The 13,921-nt window shown below is 38.1% G+C and overlaps 1 non-coding gene across 1 annotated transcript; it reads right to left on the reverse strand.

Annotated features, from left to right (window-relative positions):
* Positions 1-1,542: 1,542 nt before the first annotated feature.
* On the reverse strand, positions 1,543-1,649 carry LOC140859534 (small nucleolar RNA R71). Its single transcript, XR_012143071.1, has one exon. It is a non-coding gene; the product is annotated as a small nucleolar RNA R71 (small nucleolar RNA).
* Positions 1,650-13,921: the final 12,272 nt, after the last annotated feature.

Consider the following 13,921-nt stretch of genomic DNA (forward strand, 5'->3'; position numbering starts at 1 on the left):
TTTCGATTTTTGTTAAAGCTCGCTTGAGCATAGATTTGAAAATCATTTTTAAAACCAAGTCTCTGTGGGATCGACCCGTACTCGCTGGTCGTGCTACTCTGCACACCGTGCGCTTGCGGTTTTATTTACAAAAATTTTAAGATTTGAACGATCAAGTTTTTGGCACCGTTGCCGGGGATTTGGCGTTTTAAATTATTTTCAAATATTTGTTCTTCGTGCGTTATAACTCTCTTTCTTTTTTCTTTAGGTTTCTATATTTAGTTGGTGATTGCTGAAAACTCAGGTACGCTTCTAATTTCTCTTTTATTATTTTTAGTTAATTACTTTTGCTTTTAGACCTAATCATTTGAATTTACTTAATCACAAAAAAAATATATATATATAAAACAAAACAAAAGACATTTCATAATCGTGAAGTAAAATATCAAAATAAAAAAAAATTCTAAATTAAAATCTTTTACATTCTTAGTCATCTTGTTTATTTGTATTTGCATTTTCATAATTAATCTAAGGGCATCAACCCATTAACAAGATAAGGTGGGGATTTCATTACCCTTCCTTAGCCCAAAAACCATCTCCATCATATTGCATTACCTAGACTTTTAATCTTAAAATCAATTAGACGTCAACCTTAAGGAATTCGAGCTCAATAGGACAAGGAACCCTAAGAGTTCTACCAAGTTTGAGTTGTTTGATTAGTTGGTGTCTAGGCAAGTCCCTGAGGGTGGTTTGTTAAATTGGTTCAGTTGCTGGCCTGGCCAACTCGTTTGGTGTCTAGAAAGGCAACGATGAGTGAACCTCCCACCTCTTATACTTACCTGGCTAACTAGTTGATCAATCTCCACTTGGAAGGTTTGAAGGGTCATCTTGGAACAGTTAGGAGCTGTCTAGATTTAGGTTAATCCTAGGATAGATTGAGTTTAATTTATTGATTCACTTGTTTGAAAAAAAAAAAAAAAATTTAAAATTTAAATTAATTTGGTTACTTTTCTTTAGATTTAGGACTCCTTAGGATCTTCTCTTTAGAACTTTTTCTCTTTTCTTTCTTTTTCTTATACATAAAAATTTTATTAAAAAAAAAAAAATTGTATAAACATCGAGAACCGTACACTTCGTGTGTGGAGAAGAGTGTCAGGTCGTCTAGTTAGAATTGAGTCAATTCCTGTTGTTCCAATGGCTGAACCAATCCAACCCATGACCCTTAAAGATTTGTGTTATCCAGTTGGTTCCATCCAACCATCTTGTATCAGGTTGCCACAACCCACAGCTAACAATTTTGAAATCAAACCTCAAATCATAAATATGCTTCCAAAATTCACAGGATTAGAGGATACTTATATATTTATTAGAGAATTTGAGGAGGTATGTGCAACCATGAAACTGCAATTAACAGAGGATGAGGTCAAACTTAGATTAATCAACTTTGCCCTTAAGGACAATGCTAAGAAGTGGCTTTATAGTCTGCCAAACTATTCTGTCACTACCTGGGAGGGCTTTGTGAGAACATTTTTAAAAAAATATTTCTCCCATCATAAAACAGCTAGGATTAGGAATGAAATAAATCAATTTTACCAACTAGCTGGTGAATCATTTTGGAAGTACTTTGATCGTTTCAAGAATCTTTTGACCCAATGCCCACACCATGGAATAGAAACTTGGAGACTATGCCAGATCATCTATGAGGGGTTAGATTCAAACTCAAGAACCATGCTAGAGTCCATGTGCCAAGGCCAATTTATGGACAAAGAAACTACTGAAGCTTGGCAATTCTTAGAAGACCTAGCCGAGAAAAATTTACAGTGGGAAACAACTAGGGAACCTGATAAAGCTACACCTTCAAGAGGAGGAATGCATCAAATTCAACCAACCCTAGCATCAGAGGCCAAGATTGCAACCTTAACACGTAGATTGGAAGCCTTAGAATTACAGAGACCAGCCAATGTAAATCAAATATCTGCACCCATGTGTAAAGGGTGCAATGCACCAGACCATGTCTTAGAAGAATGTTCCTACTCGAATGAGTGTGCACAGGTGAATGCCACCTATCAAGGACCATTGAACAATCCTTATGCACCCACATATAACCCAGGTTGGAGGAATCACCCGAATTTCTCATGGTCCCAGAATCCTAATGTAGGCAATCCAAATTTCAATCAGCAAAATCTACGGTCCAACCCAGTAATGAACAACCCGCCAGGCTTCCATGATAATGACAAGAAAATTACCTCTTTAGAGAAAAGCCTAGAAGCCATGATGAAGACACATACCAGCTTTATGCAAACCACGGGTCAACTCATAAATAATAACACCCAAGCTATAGCCCGTCTGGAAATGCAAGTAAGTCAGCTGGCTTCGACCATTAGTGAACGAGAACATGGTAGGTTACCTAGCCAACCTGAGCCAAATCCTAGGAACCAAAATGGTCCACGACCCCAACAAGGAAACCAAGTTAATGGTGTAAATGCCATTCATACCTTAAGATCAGGAAAACAAATAGACAATAAGGTAGTTGCACTTGATGATATAGATGACTCATCTGCCGAGTCACCTTCTAAAACTACTACCTTTCAACCTCAAGCACCAGAAACTGAAAATTCACCTAGTCCAGTACTTAAAAGTCCTAGAGCTCCTTTTCCAAACAGACTGAAATCCAATAAATCTGAACATTTAGATAAAATTTTAGAGGTATTTAAACAAGTCCAAGTTAATATTCCTCTTTTAGATATAATCCATCAGGTTCCAACTTATGCCAAATTTTTAAAAGATCTCTGCACTAGGAAAAGGACCACTAATGTACCAAAGAAAGCATTTTTGGCTGCAAGTGTCAGTTCATACCTATCTAGCCATGTGCCAATTAAATATAAGGACCCTGGAGCTCCAACAATTTCTTGTGTTATTGGAGAAACCAATATAAAAAAGGCCTTGCTAATCTAGGAGCTAGTGTGAATATCCTTCCATATTCGGTGTATGAACAACTAGGATTAGAAAAACTTCAACCTACTGGGATCACATTACAGTTAGCCGATAGATCTCTCAGGATCCCTAAGGGAATGGTCGAGGATGTTCTGATAAAGGTTGAAAATTTTATTTTTCCTGTAGATTTTATTGTTTTAGAGACTGAGCCAGTTGCGAATCCTAAAGGACATATACCTGTCATTTTAGGAAGACCATTCTTAGCTACGGCCAATGCTGAAATCAATTGTCGAAATGGTCTAATGAAGTTATCCTTTGGGAATATGACCATTGAGCTTAATGTTTTTAACTTAGAACAGGAATCCTCTTCTCATGCTGATGTCAATGTAGTCCAAGATGGTATTTATGAATCCATTGACATTAGTGATGATGAAGTCGACCTAGAGTCTAACCCCTGGTTAATCCATGAGTCTGAGGATGTCAATGAAATACTTAAAGAAAATCAGATTAATCAGGAATCGATACTTCCTACTGAACCAATCATTGAGATGGTGAACTCATCACCTAAACCATCGATAGAGGAAGCACCCATTTTAGAACTGAAGCCCCTCCCAGAACATCTCAAGTATGCATATCTAGGACCCAAAGAAACTTTGCCTGTAATTATTGCATCAGACCTAGATCCCAAGCAAGAGGAGGAGTTATTGTCAGTTCTAAAAGCAAATCAAGAGGCAATAGGTTGGACCATAGCAGATATCAAAGGAATAAGCCCTTCTATAGTTCAACATAGAATATACTTAGAGGAAGAGGCTAAACCAACAAGAGAAGCCCAAAGAAGGCTTAATCCAGTTATGAAGGATGTAGTTAAAAAGGAGATTCTGAAACTCCTAGATAGTGGAATAATTTATCCTATTTCTGATAGCTCTTGGGTAAGCCCAGTTCAAGTAGTACCCAAGAAATCTGGGGTAACAGTGGTCCAAAATGATGCAAACGAACTTATCCCAACTAGGACCCAAACGGGATGGAGGGTCTGTATAGACTATAGAAAGTTGAATGCTGCGACAAGGAAAGATCACTTTCTTTGCCATTTATTGATCAAATGTTGGAAAGACTAGCCGGACAAGAGTTTTACTGTTTTCTTGATGGATACTCCGGTTACAACCAGATCCCCATAGCCGCTGAAGATCAAGAAAAGACTACATTCACCTGTCCATTTGGTACTTTTGCCTATAGACGAATGCCCTTTGGACTATGTAATGCACCGGCAACCTTTCAGAGATGCATGATCAGCATATTTTCAGATATGATAGAACAATTTCTAGAAATTTTTATGGATGACTTTTCTGTTTTTGGTCTAACCTTCTCCGAATGTCTGAATCACCTGCAATTAGTTCTAGAACGATGTAAGGAGAAGCACCTAGTTCTCAACTGAGAAAAATGTCAGTTTATGGTCAAACAGGGAATAGTTCTTGGCCATGTCATTTCTAAAAAGGGGATTGAAGTGGACAAGGCCAAAATAGATCTAATTGCAAGTCTTCCACCACCTAAATCTGTGAAAGAAATACGTTCATTTTTAGGTCATGCTGGATTCTATAGAAGGTTTATTGCCAACTTTAGCAAAGTAGCACGTCCACTGACTAATCTTTTGGCAAAGGATACTAAATTTGAATTTACTCATGAGTGCTTGGAATCCTTTGAATTTCTAAAAAATGCACTTGTATCAGCTCCAATCATTCATCCTCCTGTCTGGTCTGAACCATTTGAATTAATGTGTGATGCGTCCGATCATGTTGTGGGCGCAATCTTAGGTCAACGAATAAATAAGCTGCCTAGAGTGATATATTATGCAAGTAAAACCTTAAATGATGCGCAGCTTAACTACACCACAACTGAGAAGGAGTTCCTTGCCGTTGTCTTTGCTTTAGAGAAATTTAGATCTTATTTGGTTGGGACCCACACCATTGTTTACACCGATCACTCAGCCATTAGACATCTCCTAGCAAAGAAGGATGCCAAGGCACGTTTAATCAGATGGATTTTGCTCCTTCAAGAATTTGACCTAGAAATTAGGGACAAGAAAGGCACTGAGAACGTTGTAGCAGATCATTTGTCCCGAATTCCAGTTGCACCATCTAGTGAACCACCCATCAATGAATCTTTCCCAGATGAGCAACTCATGTCTTTGTCTACTGAACCTTGGTTTGCTGATATTGTAAATTATTTAGCCATAGGCAAGATACCTTCTCATTGGACTAAGCAGGATAAATATAAATTCTTTGCCCAAGTGAAGTATTTCATTTGGGATGATCCTTATCTTTTTAAACAATGTCCTGATCAAATTATTAGAAGGTGTATCCCAGATAACGAAGTCATGAATATTTTATCTTTTTGTCATGATCAAGCATGTGGGGGTCACTTCGCGTCTAAGAAAACTGCTGCTAAGGTTCTCCAATGTGGTTTTTATTGGCCCAATTTGTTTAAGGATGCTCACGAATATTGTAAAAATTGTGCTCAATGTCAGAAAATGGGCCGAATCACCAAGCGACACATGATGCCACTCAACCCAATCTTGGTAGTTGAAGTTTTTGATGTTTGGGGGATCGATTTCATGGGACCATTTCCAAATTCCTTTGGAAATGAATATATTCTAGTAGCAGTTGATTATGTTTCAAAATGGGTAGAAGCAATTGCATGTAGAACACCCGATAGCAAAATGGTCATTAAGTTTCTTAAAGAAAATATTCTCTCCCGTTTCGGTATTCCTAGGGCAATCATTAGTGATCGGGGAACCCATTTTTGTAACCGACCTTTTGCAACATTGATGAAAAAATGTCACCCATAAATTGGCCACACCATATCATCCTCAAACTAGTGGGCAAGTTGAAGTGTCAAACCGACAAATCAAACAGATCCTGGAAAAAAACTGTTAATGCCAATAGAAAGGATTGGTCTTTAAAATTAATTGATGCACTTTGGGCATACCGAACCGCTTTCAAGACCAATCTAGGAATGTCTCCTTATAGGATTGTGTTTGGTAAACCATGTCACTTGCCTATTGAGATAGAACACAAAGCCATGTGGGCCATCAAACAACTAAATACAAATTTGAACGATGCTGGAAACCATAGGAAGCTTCAATTGAATGAATTAGAAGAACTTAGAAATGAAGCCTATGAAAATGCAAGGATATACAAGGAACGAACCAAAGCATTTCATGATCAATCAATTATAAGAAAAACTTTCAATATCGGACAAAAGGTGCTCTTATATAACTCTAGATTACATCTGTTTCCAGGAAAGCTTAGGTCTAGATGGACAGGACCATTTTTAGTAAAGGAAGTTTTTTCACACGGAGCTGTTGAGATTGAAAACCCAAGTAATGGTGTTATCTTTAAAGTTAATGGTCAACGATTAAAACCATTCTTGGAATTACCTGTCAAGACTGTTGAAGATGCCATGGTTCTTTATGAACCAACTTATTCTGATTAAGTTGCTTCGAGGTTTGGTCTGGCTGAAGACATAAAACTTAGCGCTTCTGGGAGGCAACCCAGCTTATTTAATTTCTAATGCTTTCTTTGTTTTCAGTTTGCTTAGGACAAATAAATTAGATAAACTCCATTGGGGACAATGTCGGTCAAGTTGAGGGGAGAGCTTGAACAAAATCAGGTGTTATCATTTCCTTTTCCTTTCACTATGAGTTATTTCTTGCATTTAATATATTATGTAAAAAAAAAAATAAAAAAATAATAAAAATATATATATATATATATATGAAATAAATTAATCTATAAAAGAAATAAGAGTAAGTTAGAAAGTATTTGCTAATGTAGTGAGTCACGGAGAAGATTAGCTGGTTAGACTCTTGGTGGCTTAGGTCATTTAAAGACTATTAGCACTTCCAATTGCACATGCACACTAACAAGGTAAAGTAGGTGTTAATTGTAAGGCCAATTAAGGATTTGAGTATTATTTAAATTAGATAATTTTTTCTACACCCCAATTGAAGAAATTTGAATTTAAGGAAAGAGCTACCTGCCTGAAATAAAATACAAAACACAGAGTAAATGTGGATTGCCCTAAGCCTAGTAACCGGGTCTCTTCACCTAAGTCAAGTGTTGAGATTCGCATCAAACGGTGGTGGGAAGGCCAGGATGCTCAGCAAAAAAAAAAAAAAAAAAAAAAAAAAAAAAAAAAAAAAAAAAAACAGTGTGAAAGCTACCTTAGTTCTTTGTTTAATCTGGGGTGTATAGAAAATTAATCGAACTAAGTTATGAAAAATGATACAATTGGCCTGTACAAGTTAATACTGAAATACTAAGTTAGTTATCACTCACACAAGTGCTATAAAACTTTAAGTGTACTCTAAGAAAGCTTCTAAGTAGACTGACTACCGATTCTAATTCGAAGCTCATTACTTAGTAATACTAGAAAACTTCTTGAATTTTGATCTAAATTAATTTGCAAAGGAAGGATCTTTTTGGAATATGATCTTATTTTGGTACATTGCTAAGGGACTAGCAATGATTAAGTTGGGGGGTGTGATTTATGTCACAAATTGACATAAAAAGTATCAATTAATATCTAAATTATCTAACTTTATTAAGAAATTGATACTTGTTATTATATTTTACAGAAGAAGAGATCATCAATAGAAAGAACAAGGAAAGAGGATTCCAACGGCGCAAATTTTATGCAAAACGGAGTTAAATTGACCCAGGAATTGAAGAATGAAGAAAGAAGACTCAATTGGGTCAAACCCGAGTCAAATCAGATCAAAATTGGTCAAAAATCAACTGATTTGGTGATCTGGTTAGCCGCCTGGTCCACAGCAACAGGCGCATGGACCATGGACCCATCGGCGCACCATAAACCCCCTAAAACCTCTTAGTCCCACATCGGAAGTTTTGAAAACCTTATAACCCCCAAATGCCTATAAAAAGCCCCCAAAGGCCCTTGTTTTATATATTCTTCCTTCCGATCAAGCTTGTAACCCTAGATAGTGGGGTTTTTAGCTCTCTTTTCAAGCCTCGAGCTTTGAGATTTTTGTAATAATTTTTTTTTTATATATAAAATCTTCTTTTTATGCAATTTCATCTCTTTACATTATGCAATTTATTTTTCTTGCAATTAGGATAGTTTAATTTATGCAATTTAATTTTATGCAATTAGGTTAGTTTAAATTATGCAGTTTAAATTTATGCAATTAGGATAGTTTAATTTATGAAATTAGGGTAGTTTATTTTTCTGTATTTAAATTTTGTAAGTAGATTTAGATCATGTCTAGCTAAGCATCCCTTCTAGGGTTTGCGATGAAGCTAGATCATGAGTAGGGATTTTACATAGGGTTCTTTCTTTTTTTAGGATTTCTTTTTCTTCCTCTTTTGCCAAGAATTTTTGATGAACTACAGTTGGGTCAGAGTCCCTTCATAGTTCATGCTTGATTCAGTGCATAGGAGGAGAAAATCCTAAGGGATCCTAGTTACTACTCCCCTGTAAAGAATCTTGATGGGTTATCGTTGGGCCTTAGTCCCTTCATAATCTATGCTTGGGAAAGATAAGAGGAGTAGTCGTTAGGATCAATAAGAAAAATTCTAGGTAGAATTTCCTAATCTAGATCTAGTGGATTCAAAAACCCTAGATCCTTAGTCTTATTGTCTTTAGCAAACAACTTTCGACTTTCGATTTTTGTTAAAGCTCGCTTGAGCATAGATTTGAAAATCATTTTTAAAACCAAGTCTCTGTGGGATCGACCCGTACTCGCTGGTCGTGCTACTCTGCACACCGTGCGCTTGCGGTTTTATTTACAAATTTTAAGATTTGAACGATCATAAAGTCATGAATATTTTATATTATACTTTAGATGCAAATGAATTTAATCATATTTCTACTTGTAATTTAGCTAAAAAAATTTGGGATAGGTTAGAAGTTACACATGAAGGCACAAACCAAGTAAAAGAGTCTAAAATCAATATGCTTGTGCAACTATGAATTATTTAAAATGGATCCTCAAGAGTCAATAACTCAAATGTTCACCTATTTCACTGACATCATAAACGGTCTGAAAAGTCTTAGCAAATGTTATTCTAACAGTGATCTTATGAGAAAAGTGCTCAGATCTTTACCAAGATCGTGGGAGGCAAAGGTCACTGCAATTCAAGAAGTCAAGGATTTAAATATTCTACCATTGGAGGAGCTATTTGGATCCCTCATAACTCATGAGCTGATCATAAAGCAACACTCTGAGGAGGAGACTAGAAGAAAGAAGACTATCACTCTCAAGTTGATAGCTCAAGAAGAAGAAGATACAAAAAAATTAGAGAACAGTGAGGAAGATGAGGATTTGGCCCTGATCACCAAAAAATTTAGACGCTTCATGAGGAGAAAGGAATAAAGAATCAAGAGAAGACCACTAGCTAAGGATGAGCTGAGTAAAGAAAAAGAAAAAAAATAGCCCATCATTTGTTATGAGTGTAAGAAGTCGGGCCACTTTAGATCAGAATGTCCCCAGCTCAAGAAACGTCAAAAGAAGTTCAAGAAGAAAAAGGCTATGATGGCTACATAAAGCGACAGTGATGACTCCACCATAGATGAAGAATCTCTCGAAGAAGCCAACCTGTACCTTATGACACATGAAAATGAGGTAACCTCTGAAACTCAAAATAAATTTTTTAATGATGAACTGCAAGAAGTTTTTCATGAACTTTTGGATGATCTAAAAGAATTAAAAATAAATAATAAAAATTTAAAATTAAGAAACTAAATTTTAGCTAAAGAAAAAGAAGAAGTTGATAGTAAAAATAAAAAATCTAAAATAAATAATCAATCTCTATTAAAAGAAAAAGATAAAATTTTAAGCCTAAATGAAACTCTTGTAAAAGAAAATCAAAAATTAAAGGAAGAGGTAACCAAGTTGAAATCTATAGTTGATAGATTTACATTAAGTTCAAACAAACTTCAAATGATCATTGATAGTCAAAAAGCTGTATATGATAAAACTGGACTTAGCTATAACACTCTTAGAAAATAAAAATTTTTGGAAAATATTTTTGTCAATGCATCCATAAGAAAATTATCAAATATTATTTATTTTAAATATGACAAAATAGGGCATAAAGCTTATTCATATTTATCAAATAAATTTGATGATAGAAATATTAAGAAAATATGGGTTCCAAAAAGAACCATTGTGACTAACCCCAAAGGACCTAATTTAGCTTGGGTATCTAAAGTTAAAACTTGACTTTATATGTGCAGGTGTGTCTTGCATCCCAAATAACAAAACAAAAGTGGTATCTTGATAGTGGATGCTCAAGACACATGATTGGTGATGAATCCCAATTTATCACTTTGGAAGTCAAAAATAAAGGGATGGTCACCTTTGAAGATAATGGCAAAAGAAAAATCATTGGTATTGATAACGTTGGTATCACTCCCTCCACTTGTATTGAAAATGTATTACTTATAGATGGTCTTAAGCATAATCTTGTAAGTATTAGTCAATTATGTAATAAAGATTACAAAATAGTTTTTGAATCATCTATGTACATTGTAACTAGTCTTTCTAATGTTAGCACTAGATTCATTAGACATAGGTATGGCAATGTATACATAGTTGATTTGGATAATCTCTCTATACAAAACATGCAATATTTTATGGCCATGAATACTAAAATTAATGAAACTAGTTGGCTTCGACACCGTAGACTTGCACATATTAGTATGCACACACTTTCTAAAATCATTAAAAAGGATTTGATTTTTGATTTGCCAAAAATTAATTTTGACAAAGATAAAATTTGTGATGCACGTCAATTAGGTAAACGAACAAGAATTTTTTTTAAATCTAAGAATATTATTTCAAATTGTAAACCTTTAGAACTCTTACATATAAATTTATTTGGTCCTACAAGAACAACTAGTCTAAGAGGTAAAAGATATGATTTTATAATTATTGATGATTTTTCACGTTTTACTTATATTTTATTTTTAACATCTAAGGATGAAGCATTTTCAGCATTCTCTAAGTTTTGTCAAAAGATTTCAAATGAAAAAGATTCATCAATTATTTCCATTCGTAGTGACCATGACACTGAATTCGTAGGAACCTTCGCAGGATCCTTGTTCTTAAAGGAGTACTCAATGGGACTATCTCCGGTCATCTTCTTCGACATCTTCTTCTTCTTCTTCGGCCAGATCCCAACCTGATGCCTCCCCGAAAGGCATCCACTAGGCGATCTACGGCCTCCATGGCCAGATCTCAGTAAGACCCACCGGCTCTGATCTCGCCTCCAGTTTTCTAGACTCCTCCCCCTCCGACGACGGCAGTCGGCATGGAGCAGTTTGATCTGCTGGTTCAGCAGGTCAGGGGCCTCACCTAAGCGGTGCAGGCCATACAATAGCAGCAGCAGCCGTAGCCGCAGACATCTGTGCAGCTGGAAAGAGCATCGTCGGAGTTTCAAAAGCCAGCGATCGGGCGGCCCACTTGGGCCAATCGCCCTGTATCCCCTGGAAAGGGGAAGCAGGGGGTGGAGAGCCCTCTGTTTGATCACGATTCTGCCCCCAGAGGATTCCTACCTCCATTCTGCCAGAAGATCCTTGAGATTCGCGATCGAGAGGATCTCTTGGATCAAAGATTTTAAGAGATGAATTGGTGAATCGAAGAGCTCCACCGTACTCCCCCTGCTTACGGTGAGGATATCTGTACTGATCCTCCTTTTTCTCAAAGGATTATGCAGGAATCGATCCCGTCGAACTTCAAGCTTTCTCAATTCGAGAGCTACGATGGGACCTCAGATCTGGTTGACCACTTGGAGGCCTTCCGGACAATGATGCTGCTCCATGGCATGCCAGATGCCATCCTGTACCGAGCTTTCCCATCTACTTTGAAGGGAGCAGCAAGAAATTGATACTCGACATTGAAGTCGGGTACTATCTTCTCTTTTGATCTAATGAGCCACCAGTTTGTGGCTCATTTCGTCAGCAGCTGACGTCCCCGGAGAGGTTTGAAGTCCCTCATCAATATCAAGCAAAAAGAAGGAGAATCCATCCGAACTTATGTCAATCATTTTAACGCCGCCGCATTGAAGGTCCTAAACTTGGACCAATCGGTTGCAATGGCTGCCCTGAAGAGCGATCTTCAAAAGAATGACCTTCTATTTTTTCTGGAAAAGAAGTATCCCAGGGACTTCGCTGATTTACTGGCTCGGGCCGAAGGATATGCCCGAGTAGAGGAAGCCTTCAAGCTGAAGGATGAGGAGGCCGCGAAGGAGCGACAGATGGGTGACTCCGGCAAGCTCGCAGCTGAAAAAGGGCCGAGTGAAACTTGGCCGCGTTCTCGAACTCCCCCCAGACACAAGCGTGTCTGAACTCCCCTCCAAGCTCGTAGGCAGAAAAGCTCGGACCGCAAAGTTTGGTGGAGCCCTCCCCCAAGAAGATTCCACAGCTACGCCCCTCTCAATGCTCCAAAAACTCAAGTGCTGATGGAGATCAGAGAGCAGCTGCCAAGACCGAAAAGGATGCGCACACACCTCGGGAAGCACAACCCTAACAAGTTCTGCCTCTATCATCATGACCACGGCCACGACACGGAGGAGTGTATTCAGCTTCGAGACGAGATCGAGGAGCTCATCAGACGAGGTCAGCTCAACAGATTCATCCGACGTCAGCTTGAAGATAGGAAAGATCGGTCGAGGGCCCTACCACCACCAGAGCCGTCAAGGAGGAAAGAACAACCTGAAGATCGACCTCCAATCGAGATCATCAACACCATCTCTGGAGGACCCCGATGGGGAGTAGCCAGTGGATCGACCGGACCATCCAAGCGGTAGAGAATTGAAGATTTTATAACCTTTACTGAAGAAGATGCCCAGGAGATTTAATTTCCCTATAATGGTGTGGTTGTAGTTTCTTTAAGTATTGCTGACTATGATGTACGCCGCATTCTTGTTGATAATGGAAGCTCGATCAATATTTTATTTTACGATGCATTCTAAAAAGTGTCCATTCCGGATGATCGATTAGGGCCGATAAGCTCCCCATTGGTAGGGTTCACTGGCGATGCTGTGCTAGTAGAAGGAGTAATAACTTTGACCGTAGTTGCAGGTCGATGTCCGAAACAATCTAGAGCGCAAGTAGATTTTCTGGTAGTAAGGGCGCTGTCTGCCTACAACACAATACTCGACCGACTTGGCCTCAATGCCCTCTGAGCTGTGGTGTCGACCTACCATTTGAAGTTAAAATTTCCTACAAGCCAAGGGGTCGGAGAGGTCAGAGGAGATCAAGTCCTAGCAAGACACTGCTATAACATAGCCTTACAAAGAAATGGTTAGTCTGACCCCTGTCTGGTTGATGGATTAGACACCCACGATGACCTTGCTGAAGAACAGAGTGAGTCAATCGAAGATCTTGTCCCAATTCCTTTGAACGATGGGAATGAAGAGCACGTGGTGAAGATCGGCTCCAACCTGGGAGAAGTGGTACGGACACAGCTCATCAATTTTTTATAAAAGAATACGGATGTTTTCGCTTGGGTTCCAGCGGACATGCCGGAGATTGATGCAGAAGTCATGGAACACCGTCTAGCTGTCGACCCCAAACGTCGGTCGATGAAGGAAAAAATCCGAGGTCATGCACCGAAAAGGCAGAAGGCAATGGCTGAGAAAGTTGATAAACTCCTAAAAGTCGGATTCATCAAAGAAGTCAACTATCCAAACTGGGTCTTCAATGTGGTTCTCGTCAAGAAGACGAACGGCAAGTGGAGGATGTGTATAGACTTCAAAAAACTGAACAAAGCCTGCCCGAGGTACAGTTACCCTCTGTCCAGAATTGACCAATTAGTGGATGCAACCTCGGGCCACGAGCTTCTCACTTTCATGGATGCATTCTCTGGCTATAATCAAATCAGGATGGCACCAGAGGATGAAAAAAAGACTACTTTTATCACTGACCGTTGTCTTTTCTGTTACAGGGTCATGCCTTTTGGCCTCAAAAATACAGGGGTGACCTATCA

This window comes from Elaeis guineensis, chromosome 7 (genome assembly GCF_000442705.2).
Source record: "Elaeis guineensis isolate ETL-2024a chromosome 7, EG11, whole genome shotgun sequence".
NCBI classification, from domain to species: domain Eukaryota; kingdom Viridiplantae; phylum Streptophyta; class Magnoliopsida; order Arecales; family Arecaceae; genus Elaeis; species Elaeis guineensis.